At 42.2% G+C, this 12,815-nt stretch overlaps 1 protein-coding gene across 25 annotated transcripts in view; it reads right to left on the bottom strand.

Annotated features, from left to right (window-relative positions):
- Positions 1–12,815, bottom strand: part of PTPRD (protein tyrosine phosphatase receptor type D) — a 1,176,641-nt gene that overhangs the window by 1,026,409 nt on the left and 137,417 nt on the right. The window lies entirely within an intron of this gene.

Here is a 12,815-nt window from a genome sequence, read left to right on the forward strand (position 1 = left end):
TTTGAGTAGACTGATTAAAAAAATGCAGCATTAATTTCAAATGTAGACATGTTTGTTCCTGTTGGGATAGTATGAGACAATTGTTTACCACTAAGAATTGTAGTCTGGTCTTAAGGCACACCCAATGCATGAATTTCCCAGGAAGATTTCAAGCAGATCTTGGACCCACAGGGGTCCACATGTTGGGATGCCAACCAAGCTCCACCCCCCACCCCCTGGGTCTGGTAAATTCTGTGTTGCACGTGTGTGAAGGGCGAAGATGGCGTAAGCATGTTTTCTGCTTTAGCTGCACAGATCAGGCAGCAGGCAAGGGCTGAAATCTGGTGCTGCGTACAGAATCCATTAGTCCTGGGTTAGCTCAGTCAGTAGAGCAGGAGACTCTTGATCTCAGGGTTGGGGGTTCCATCCCCATGTTGTGGGAAAAATAACACCATATAACACCGGTCTTGAAAGACCTACATTGGATCCCAGTATGTTTCCAAGCACAATTCAAAGTGTTGCTGCTGACCTTTAAAGCCCTAAATGGCTTCAGCCTGGACACTGAGGTCCAGCTCCTAGGGCCTCCAGGCGGTTTCCTCACTGAGAGAAGCCAAGTTACAGAGAACCAGGCAGAGAGCCTTCTCGGTAGTGGCACCCGCCCTGTGGAATGCCCTCCCACCAGATGTCAAAGAGAACAACTACCAGCAGACTTTTTGAAGACATCTGAAGGCAGCCCTGTTTAGGGAAGCTTTTAATGTTTGATGTATTACTGTATTTTAATATTTAGTTGGAAGCCGCCCAGAGTGGCTGGGGAAGCCCAGCCAGATGGGTGTGGTATAAATAAATAAATTATTATTATTATTATTATTATTATTATTATTATTATTATTATTATTATTATTATTATTACATTGCAGGAGATAGATGACATCTTGAGGTTCCTTCCAACTGTGCAGTTCTATGATTCTATGAATGCAGTTAGCATGTACTTTTTGTTGTTGTTGCGTAAATAGCAAACAGAAGGAAGACTGGCCAGTCTCGTGACTGTGGAGATGGGAAGGGGAAGAGAAGACTTAGAAAGAAGCATGCTTTGTGGGTGTTTTCCACTTATGGAACTCCAGTTATCTCAAGCAGCAGTTCCCAAACTTATTCAGGCCTCCACCCCCTTAGTTCAATAAACACACCCCCAGTGTACCCTACCCTTCAATGTATATTTATAAAAAACATTATTCAGAATAGCTGGTTGCACAACTTATTAAGGAAGATAATAACACAATAAAATCCAAAACTGCAACAATTAATCACATTTTTTTAAAAAAAATCCAGTTAAAAGTATTAAGTTTAATTAATTCAGGAAAATGGATGAACTTGATCCAGTAATGCCAGCTTCTCAAAGTCTAGTTGTTATTAATACCTCCAGCATCCACTGCTGCTCCCTTCCCTCTTAGCACCCACTGTCACCCCCTTCTGTCTTAGTGCCCCCCTAGGCAATTCCACCCCCAGAGGGCAGTGCCACCCATTTTGGGAACCACTGATCTAGAAGTTTGACTAAATCTTGTCTATTGCTAAAGCGCTCTCTCTCTCTGTGTGTGTCTAGCTTTACGTTTATTGACAAGGGTTTAAAAGGTACAAAGTTAATAATTGAGAGCCAGTGTGGTGTAGTGGTTAAGAGCGGTATACTCATAATCTGGAGAACCGGGTTTGCGTCTCCGCTCCTCCACATGCAGCTGCTGGGTGACCTTGGGCTAGTCATACTTCTTTGAAGTCTCTCAGCCCCACTCACCCCACAGAGTGAGTGTTTGTTGTGGGGGAGGAAGGGAAAGGAGAATGTTAGCCTCTTTGAGACTCCTTAGGGTAGTGATAAAGTGGGATATAAAATCCAAACTCTTCTTCTTCTTAGTATCTTAATTTGTGTTTGGATGTTAAGTTAAACCCTTTGACGACAAATGGGATGCTCGAGGAAGGTAAAGTAATTTTAAAATCAGTAAGTATATATCTGATAAAAATATCAGCACTTGACGCCTTCTAATATGCAGTCCCAACAGCATAAACAAAAACTTCAATTTTGCAGACTTCTTCAGGCAGCAAGAAGTCTCTTATGACCAGTTCTATCAGAAATAAAAACAGGTCTAGCTTTTGTGTCATATTACTATGGAATAGCTGGTAAATAATCTTCCTGGTACAGGTAGACAGTAAGTCACACTCTCAGTTGCTTCAGTCAGCAATACATATGACTTTGTTGGAAAAAGCTGACTCTTGTGAACCTCAAAACACCTAAGTACTGTAAACATACTTCTCTTTGCTAATATATGGATCAAGTTATCACACATTTGACAAAAGGCCTGTCCTCAAGAAAATAGGAAACATTTATCTGTAAGCAAAGCTCAACAGCTGCTTTTCCAAGGCAAAAGCAATGTGGGATTTGCAATAGATAAAGTGGAGGTGGTGAGATTTTCCAAATTTTTCTCTGCTGGTAGGAATAAATACGGAATCTAAAGTCAGATTGCAAAGCATACTCAATTTGATCTGGTCTGCTCATGAGCCAGATTGGATTATGAGTCCTCTTCAGAATCCATAGTCCTGAGGATGCCTTTGCAAGGCAGTCTGAGGCCAGCAATGCTTCATGGTTCATCTTTTAAATCCTACTGCCTGGAGTAGCCAGTCCATGGGGATTATTGCCCCCCCTCCCATGTTGTTTTTATGACCCCTTTGGAAAATTCACGTTTCTCTAGGTAAGAGAAGATAAACTAAGTTACAGGTTGTACAGCACATTTATGGGAGATGCTGTTAACAATGGCTCTCCTCCTCAAAAGCTGATATTTGGCCTAAACATTATATTCAAAAAGGTAACATTTTGAAGGGGACGCGGGTGGCGCTGTTGGTAAAACCTCACCGCCTAGGACTTGCTGATCGTATGGTTAGCTGTTCGAATCCCCGCGGCGGGGTTAGCTCCCATCTTTCGGTCCCAGCTCCTGCCCACCTAGCAGTTCAAAAGCACTCTTAAGTGCAAGTAGATAAATAGGTACCGCTTTATAGCGGGGTGGTAAATGGCGTTTCTGTGTGCTGCGCTGGTGCCGGCTCGCCAGAGCAGCTTCGTCAAGCTGGCCATGTGACCCGGAAGTGTCTCCAGACAGCGCTGGCCCCCGGCCTCTTAAGTGAGATGGACGCACAACCCCAGAGTCGGACACAGCTGGCCCATACAGGCAGGGGTACTTTTACCTTTACCTAACATTTTGAAATCTAATGGCGTGAGCCAATCTAGAATGATATACAAAGATCAGCAAACTTATCAGGATTTGGAGATTCCTGGTCCAACCAACTGGAAAAAGCACATGTTTAGAGGATTTCTATGTTGTGGAGAATTCCACTGTAATTGTTTAAGTAAAAAACTGTAAAGTGGTTAACAAGTTTTCTGATTTTGCTATTTTGCTCCCACCTTCTATGAAAGATGCTAAAGTGAAATATGCAAAATATTAACACTATCCCAAAATGATAGGAACTGCCAGAGTCAGATATTTTTATCTTCCAAAATTCTCTTTATAAGAATTTAAAATTCAGTTTCTTCTGAATTGCAAGGGGAAAGAATGCATGGTTTTTAAGAGGCACTGCAAAGTGAAACAAATAGTTGCTAAAGTCTTCAGAGATATATATTTTTTGCTGGCAGCTATTGTCATGTTTCCTGCTGACAGTGCATTTAAAATGCTTTAATGATAGAATTGCTCCCGAAAACTGCACAGCAACAGAACTAATTGGTGTGTCTGGTGAAACTGGATGCTCATCGTCACATTTTGGGGTTGTTGCTTTTAAGGGAAACGTAAAGAGGAGGTATGTCAAATGGGCAATATTGAATACTTTTGCGATATTTAATTTCCCATTTCTTAATGTTTAGCCAGCCAATCTCTCTTCTGCTATCAACTACCAGAGGGTAACTTCATTGCCATTTGAAACAGAATAAACTGTTCTCAAAAGCTATTTTCCTCTCTCATTTATTTTTTTGGGGAGGAGGAACCCTTCACTGCTCATTCCCTCTTCCTAAAACAGAAGCATCTGATGCACTCATTCTGAACCTTCCCAGACAGGAGGGCTTCCCCAGTCACTGAAATTTTATGCAGAATCTTGTGCCCATGTTCTCAAACTAATTTTAAAGTAGCTAGGATATTCAGTTAACCACACCCTCGTTTCAGGATACCTTTCATGAAATGAAATATATTCCCAAGCTATGCCTCATGCTTGGGAATAGGGGAAGTCGTCTGTGCCTATTTAAGCCAGCCACACATCCCTGAAGGAAGCAGTGGCAGCAGTCATGCCAAAGAGAGTTGCTATTGCACATCAGGGCACTGAGCCCTTCCCCATTTGTTAATAATAAGAATAATTTATTATTTATACCCCACCCATCTGGCTGAGTTTCCCCAGCCACTCTCGATGGCTCCCAATCAAGTGTTAAAAACAATACAGCATTAAATATTAAAAACTTCCCTAAACAGGGCTGCCTTCAGATGTCTTTTAAAAATAAGATAGCTGCTTATTTCATTGACATCTGACAGGAGGGCATTCCACAGGGTGGGCACCATTATTGAGAAGGCCCTCTGTCTGGTTCCCTGTAACCTCACTTCTCATAGGGAGGGAACCGCCAGAAGGCGCTCGGAGCTGGACCTCAGTGTCCAGGCTGAATGATGGGCCGAAGCCATTTAGGGCTTTAAAGGTCAGCACCAACAATTTGAATTGTGCTTGGAAACATACTGGGAGCCAATGCAGATCTCAGGACTGGTGTTATATGGTCCCGGCGGCCACTCCCAGTCACCATTGAATAAAAAAACACACGGACACCAGTATTTTAGGTTAATGGGATAATTAAGGCCACAACTTTATTGGTTACAGAATGTGAGAGGTATTGGCTTAGGCATTGGAATTGACCCAACTATATCTGACTATTGCCTGCCTGCCATGCAGATAGTCTGGTAAGGGTCAACCACCAGTAGGGGGAGCCCTGTTGATGTACATCAACTGAGAACTCCCCCCGGGGTCCCCGATGGGGTCATGGCATGGCCCTAGCTGGGCTTCGGTCCAGATCCACACCCCCGGATCCCTTTAACGGATTACCCTTAAAGAGGAGGGGCAGGTAAAGACCACAACCTCCCCTCCCATAAACCAGGTTTCACCAGTGCCTAACTGCCAAACCTTACAAAGTTGTGACGATTGCTATGAGGTAGGTGAAAATCACATGGCTGGTGCCAATTTGCCAAGTGGGAAAATTCCTACCAGGCCCCTTCAACAGGCGACCAACCGTGGTCCATAGCAAGGCCAAGATGGCGAATGCATGAAAACAGGGTGGGAGGACGAGAAATCTGATGAAGGAGAAGGAGGAAGGGAGAACCCCCCGGCCGTGTGGCTGCTTAAATAATGCAAGCCATGCCCCCCCCAGTCGACTGGATTGGTCGGCTGGGGGGCGTGCTGCGGGCAGGACTCCCTCTGACTTGGGCGGCATTGCCACACACCCCCCCCAAGCACACAGGGAGAGTGTGTGGCCTGCCTACAACTCAGCCCCTTGGGAAGGGGAGTGGCTTTCATGACCCATCAGGCTTTTCTGCAGTTAGAAGGCTTGGCTGGCAGACGTGAGATAAGAATAATTATCCCTAGAGTTAATGTCTGAAGGACAGGTGAAGACGATCCCTCTCAGCTTTTACCTTGGTAGATAGGATACCTGATACAATGAAGGGATGAGAGGCTGGGAGTTTAAGGAAGGCTGTCGGTCTAAAGGTCGATGGACAGGAGAACCAATGGTGGACAAACCATAAGGTGAAGGCATGGTGTCATTCTTGCTTCCTCTGAGGTGTTTCTGTTTATTTCCTAAATGGTTTGCCACCCGTTTGGAACACTGGTAAGAAAATTCACTATGACAGTGCCAGAACAGCCACAATTCTGTCCCTGATTTGAGAAGGTCTGGAAACATGTTTGGATCCGTTCACCCCTGTCAATCTGTCCTGGCACAACACCAATTCATACTGATGTTGGAGCTCTGAGGCTAAGGCTGCAGAACTTTCTGCCATGGTGGGAGTGGGACCTACAATGTTGGCTCTTCTCTCAGAGGACAAATCCCTCTCTGTGCTGTGGTCCTAGGTACACCTTCCCAGACCACGAGATTGAAGGGCCCATTGCAAGTTAGCTATTTAATAAAACTTTCTTCCATTTATCTGGTCTTCGCTCCAGTGCAAGGTAATGACCGTCATTATATGAAAGGGGGGAGGAATCATGCACAAGAGGAATACCTCAAAATCTCCATGAGAAAATGCGACTAAAATACAAACTGAGAGAACCCTTTGAACTATTACTGCCAAGAAAGTGCTGCGACGAACTCAGTGGTGTCTAAATAATAAATCTTTATATTCCAAACTGCTAAGAAAATTGTACTGAATCTTGTTATATAAAATACATGCCACACATGCTAGCATTCCAAAAACATATCAGTAATTCATACTACCAAAAGCATGCATGCACACAAATTAGCCATACACAAAAATTCAGGATAGCTTTCATTACTGGTTATCTGAATAATACATAATTGTGGAATGATTCATTTTTGGCTTCTTGTTCTTTTGACCTTTAACAAGGGCTAGTTTCTAAAGAAGTATGTAACCAGTTCTGTATGCCCAAGAGAGCTTTATTTGCATAGCTAGCTGATTTTGAAACTGTAAAGTCAGCTGTGTGAAGGGGGGAGAGGGAGAATCTCTTGGTGTGCAGACACAATTGGATAATTCTAGCATAGCTCTATAGATCCCCAAGAATATATTTACAACCCAGTTGTTATCAAGTAATATTTACTCCTGTAAAATATGCTTCTTAATAAGCTTTGTCAGGCAGCCCAAAGTTCATCTCAATTTCTAGTTATTTAAAAACCAATGCATATTTTAAGTATTTCTCACAGGAACATTCAGCATATTCTTATATTTATTGATGCATTTAAGTTGTTCCTTAACAGAGTTATGTGAAAAAGCAGCATCTCAAAACATAATAATAATAGGCAGAATGTTATCTATTCTAGTAACTAAAGCTTTGGTTAAAATGAGCAGAAGTACGCCCCAGGGGGAAAGAGATGTGACAGACAAAGTGAACTTCTTTGAGAGCAGACTTGACCTATCTGGAAAGTGTGGTTCTCCAAGTCTTTATTTTATTACCCTTTTATGGACTTAATAAAAGAACACCTATTCAGTCCTGGGGAGATATTTATGGCTTGTCTAACTTAAAGGAAATCTACCAGATACCTCTTTGGGAGTTAAAAAAGATATAAACAGGTGATGGGAACCATTTAAAACTGAACAAAAAGATATTCTTAGGAGGAAAAATGGAGCAGGATGAAGTCCACTTTAAAAAAAGGTAAGTTGAAGAAGTGAAGAGGAAGTAGGTGGTTTCAAAGCTACAACATTTCTGGCACAAACACCCCCAACAAATATTTCTAGCGCTGCGCCAAACTTTTGCATCCCCCCTTTTTTTTGTTAGCTCAAGAGGCTGAAGGGAGAGGCAAATTGAAGAACCTTGCAAAGAAAATAGGGAAGAGGTGATTTCAAAGAGGATTAATAGATGTGGGGTTCCATGCTCAGGTTAAGCAGGACCTCCAGAAATGCACACAAGTGTTTTAGGAAGTACTGCAAAACTACAAGCCTATGTGCTTGCAGAGTCCTCCACCGCTGTGAGCAGTAATGGGCCTTTTTGTCCTTAAAGCTGTATTTTAATCTGTGCAATAGAATGTGTATATAATTACCGTATTTTTCCATGTATAAGATACCCCCATGTATAAGAAGACCCCTGTTTTTTTGAACCCCAAATTAAGAAATCATTTTTTAAGAAAACCAAAGAGAACAACTTTGAGCTTTTTGCAGGGAGGTTGCCCAAAGTTGTTGAGTTTTTGTGTGTGTGGAGGTCAACCAAAGTTTGGGTTGCCATATTTCAAGAACCTGAACCCGAGCCCAGGCCGCCTGTGCCAGAGCCAGAGCCTGAACCCCTGTGTATTAGACGGCCCCCAATTTTTGACTAAATTTTTAAAGCAAGGAACATAGTCTGATATATGAAAAAATACCATAATATTTGATAATAATAGACAGGTGCAACCAAAATACGTTGCAGTTATTATTATTATTTTGCACAGACAGCTATTTATCTCATTTATTAGCATTCCAGTGTGCCATGGAAATGATACCATCGCTTCACATTAAGAAGCCACACAGAAGGAGTTTTAAATATGACTCCCATTTTTCAGTGTATGCTTAACCATGGAGAACTGATGACTACTCCACTTACTTAGTTCTTGCTACTTTGTGGTGCGGCATTTTACTTCGTGTTTTGTGCATAAAGATGTTTAAAATATAAAACATTATAGGTGTAAAGGGAAGATTAAATACAGAAGAGAAAAGCAGGCTTTCAGTGAAAATTACATAGTAATTAATGCACAGATGCATGGCTCGAATATGTTAGAACAGCCACTTCCAGAAACCAGCACACCTATACTGGAAAATTCTTCTAAATATAGATGAATTATTACGTGAGCTACACCTTACCTTTATACATATGCATGATAATTTTAATATAGTGACTAAGAAAAGACCAAACATATTTCAGACCTTATCTAAAACAGTAATGGATAAAAGGACATATAGTATATAATTCTACAATAAAAGAATTCATTCTAAAGCTTTCCATCAACATAAAGATACCTAATTAAGTTAGCTATGTTCTTCAGCATTAAAATATTAAGTAGCTGGGGGGTATAATTAAGCAAGCCTCCCAACAGGAATTGATGATCTCTCCCCCTGGATTCAACTTAGTGGTATTATATGAAGCTTTTTTTGTGTGAAATTGCCTTTTTTATTTAAAAAATGTACTTGGGAAAAAATGAAGTCAAGCATTTTATACTGCGAACAGATGTTCTACATGAATGGTGTGGTATTATTTTCAAAGCTTGCTAGTAAAACACATTAATTTCTCTGCGGGCAAATTTGTGATTTAGCTGTTTGAAGTGATGGTCTACATTTATAATTTCTAAGCAAGAAGTTGTTGCACACAAGATAGAGCAAATCTAACAGCATATGTTTGGAAGAGTAGGTTCAATATCATCCTCCTTAAAAGCTCATAAACATTAGCCGTGGCAACCTGTACTGTCACACCCTTATTTATTAAATGTGCATCAAGCTATACAGTAGATTAAACACACTGAACTCAACAATTCCTGGATTGCTTGCCCAGTGCTTAGTTTGTTTTGAACTTTCTTACAGATACAAAGTGAGCGTATGTTCGACCACTGAAGATAAGACATTTGAATTAAACTTCACTTGTGCTTTCTATATTAATTCTTTGGTAATAAGATCTTAAGTTCCTGCAGACATAGTTCAGTCAGCTCTATTTGGCTTGCTTTCTTGCCCCAAAGTTATATTCTAAATGCCCAACTGACCTCTGGAACACCATTATTTCAGTAATATCTCTCACATTTAAAACTGCTTCTAGCAGGAACCTAGTGCCTTTGAGCAAACCCCATCCTGTATTAGAAGCCTCTAATCATATAGATTCTATTATCTCCCTAAAAGTGGGGATTATATATTTTACATCTCTTTTCCCTGCTGAGGTTGACCTTATCTGTTTCCCCTCCTTGCCCCCTGTAAGTATTGTCCTTGAAGAGTGTCAGTTGCAAATTTCAGGCTTGATTCACCTCAGTCATCTACATTGGCGAAAGAAATGTATTGTATCCTGGGTTGTCTTCTCTCTGTGTGTGCTCTGGAGGGAAATATTATAGGGTTGCTCTCTTGTCACCATGTATTAACTAGTTTCTTCTATACTAATGTGGAAGTTTCATTAGCTTTTAACACTGTCATTGATGAGTACTGAACATGGTTGCCATGGTTCCTGTGTTCAGTGTCCTCTACAATAATATCTTTGTTTAAACCGGTGCCGAGCTTAAAAGTTCTCTGCCAAGGGCTTTCAACTTGAATGGAGGAGAAATTGGCATTTGGAAATGAGGGGAGTAACTTCTAGTGAATGAAATTTATTCAAAAAGTTTAGAGGGCTTAGGTACTCCCCACTCCCCCACTGGAAAGATGACACGAGAAATTAATTCGATCAAAGAGCTGCAATTTCATTAATCGGTACTAATTTGATGCAATGAGCATAAAATACCAACAGTCTTAACTCATTTGTGGACGCTATAACTAGAAGAGACCATGGACAGTGGTGACTGCTGCCTATTGGACCTGATGAGGCTGCTAGGAAGTACAGTGGTAAAGGTAAAGATAAAGGTACCCCTGCCCATTCAGGCCAGTCTTGCCAGACTCTAGGGTTGTGCGCTCATCTCACTCTATAGGCCGGGAGCCAGCGCTGTCCACAGACACTTCCGGGTCACGTGGCCAGCGTGACAAGCTGCATCTGGCAAGCCAGTGCAGCACACGGAATGCCGTTTACCTTCCCGCTGGTAAGCGGTCCCTATTTATCTACTTGTACCCGGGGGTGCTTTCGAACTGCTAGATTGGCAGGCGCTGGGACCGAACGACGGGAGCGCACCCCGCCACGGGGATTCGAACCGCCGACCATGCGATCGGCAAGTCCTAGGCGCTGAGGCTTTTGCCCACAGCGCCACCCGCGTCCCCTAAGTACAGTGGTACATCGGGTTAAGTACTTAATTCGTTCTGGAGGTCCGTACTTAACCTGAAACTGTTCTTAACCTGAAGCACCACTTTAGCTAATGAGGCCTCCTGCTGCTGCCACGCCACCGGAGCATGATTTCTGTTCTCATCCTGAAGCAAAGTTCTTAACCTGAAGCACTATTTCTGGGTTAGTGGAGTCTGTAACCTGAAGCATATGTAACCTGAAGCGTATGTAACCTGAGGTACCATTGTAATGGGGATGTAGCTAATGAGAAGTTGCTGGTGTGTGGCTAAACAAATAAACAAAGTGCATTTTTGTGACAGCTAATAAAGTAAAATAAAGTTACCCCTGACCATTAGGTCCAGTTGCGGCTAATAGAAGCTTATTAAAATAGAAATAAGTTATAAAAGTGCAGGTGCTAAAGGTGTATGCATATAATAAACCATGATATTATGGGACCTGTCCTGAACCCCTGGACTACCTGGCAGCAATTCAGTATGTTGAGTCCAAAGTTCAAAGTCCAGGGATCAATCCACACAAGCAAAGTCCAAAAATGCAGCCCGTGGTCAATCCAAGTAGCCAAGTCTGAAGTCCAGTAGTCAGGATGCAGTGCAGAGTCAAACCCAAAGCACAGTCCTGTAGAGGTCCAGGACCATCCATCAACGTGGGCAGTTGAGCAAACACAGTGCATCAACTCTCTTTCCCTTTTGTACTTTGCATGCTGATTGTAGCATCTGGACTTGATGAGGCCTGTGGCCCACACCTGCTCCAACTCAGGAGTCCAAACCTCCCAGAGCGAGCGAAACCCCACTGGCCAGCTAGGGAGCTGGGCTGTGGGCCTTTGTTTGCCTCAGTCTCCTAGAGTGCCACTTCTGCTGCTCCCTATGTCTCGGAGCCCATGGCAAGAGGGGCAGCTCAGGTGATGGGTCCTGCTGCTCTGCTTCCTGTGCACTGACCCTCATCCCCTCACTAACCTCTATCATCCTGTGAGTGCTTCCTTCCCCATCCCCTGCTTGTCCCAATGTCTCCCAGTCTCGGCTGCATCCCTTTTGGGGATCCTCCCCTCCTCCTCCTCCTCCTCCTCCTCCTCCTCCTCCTGCCAATTCATGACAGGCCACAAAATCACTGAAGAACTTTGGCCTGACCTTGTTTTTAATAGTACAAAATGGAGGTAAGGAGTAAAAGCGGAGCATTTCAGATGGCAAAATCACAGCAGGTAGACATTACAAAAACTCAAGTTCTGAGCTGTAAGTGGGTCAGGAGTTGTCAAATGTCTGATTGTACCTTGATGACTAAAGATCTGGAAAGGAAGAGCCTGACACAACAACGGCTTGTAAATCAGATAAGTGAGGGTATTTATCAGGTGACAGGTAGGAAGAAGCAAGTTCTTTTAGGATAAACCTACACATTAAAAAATAAATAAGAACTTAACAGATAAAAGATTATTTTTAATTGCATTCTGTTTTCAGAAGTCCACAACAGCAATCTTTTTATGGAATCTTCCACTACCTGATACTGCTGACAGAACATAATTTATTTTATGTTATTCTCCCATGTGGGTCAGGACAATTCAGTTGGTAGGACTTTGTATTTCTTTATTTTTTGCTTTCAGATAATGTTTTATTTATTCTAGGTTTCCTTGCAGAATTTACCTTTCACATTACAGTGTCAAATGAACACATAATATTTTAAATGACCTCTAGCAGCTGTGGACATTTATTTTTATTTTTTGCCCTAATGCTTGAAAGTCAGAAGCGATAGCAACAGTTGTTGATGTAGAAATAACATTTTAAAAAGAAGCAAGAGTCATATTTGAGGGTCACTTGCTGAAGAAAAATAATATGGTGTGTTGTTTTAAAAACAAACAAACACACCCACTATGTTAACCTCTGAATAATGTGCCCCCAAAAATAATTTGCTTAAAAACCTCCAAGGAAGGAGAGTCCACAGCCTCGCAAGGGAGACCGTGTTGGGATATTCCGTTCCACCTTAAGAACAGACGGGTGGAATTGCTGTATGTCACATGTCTGTCTATATTCCAGCACAGCTTGCTGGGAACTTCCATTTTTGTATAGCTTTTGCTTTAGCTGTCTTGTTTTGGACACGAAGGAGATCAGACATGTTTCCTTTTGTCCTGATATATCCTGAATAAACTGCTTGTAAATAGGCTCACACAACTTCTCCTGCCACTTCTGTTGTGTGGTGTTTACTCT

This window comes from Podarcis vaucheri (assembly GCF_965113315.1).
Source record: "Podarcis vaucheri genome assembly, chromosome: 17".
Lineage (NCBI taxonomy): Eukaryota > Metazoa > Chordata > Lepidosauria > Squamata > Lacertidae > Podarcis > Podarcis vaucheri.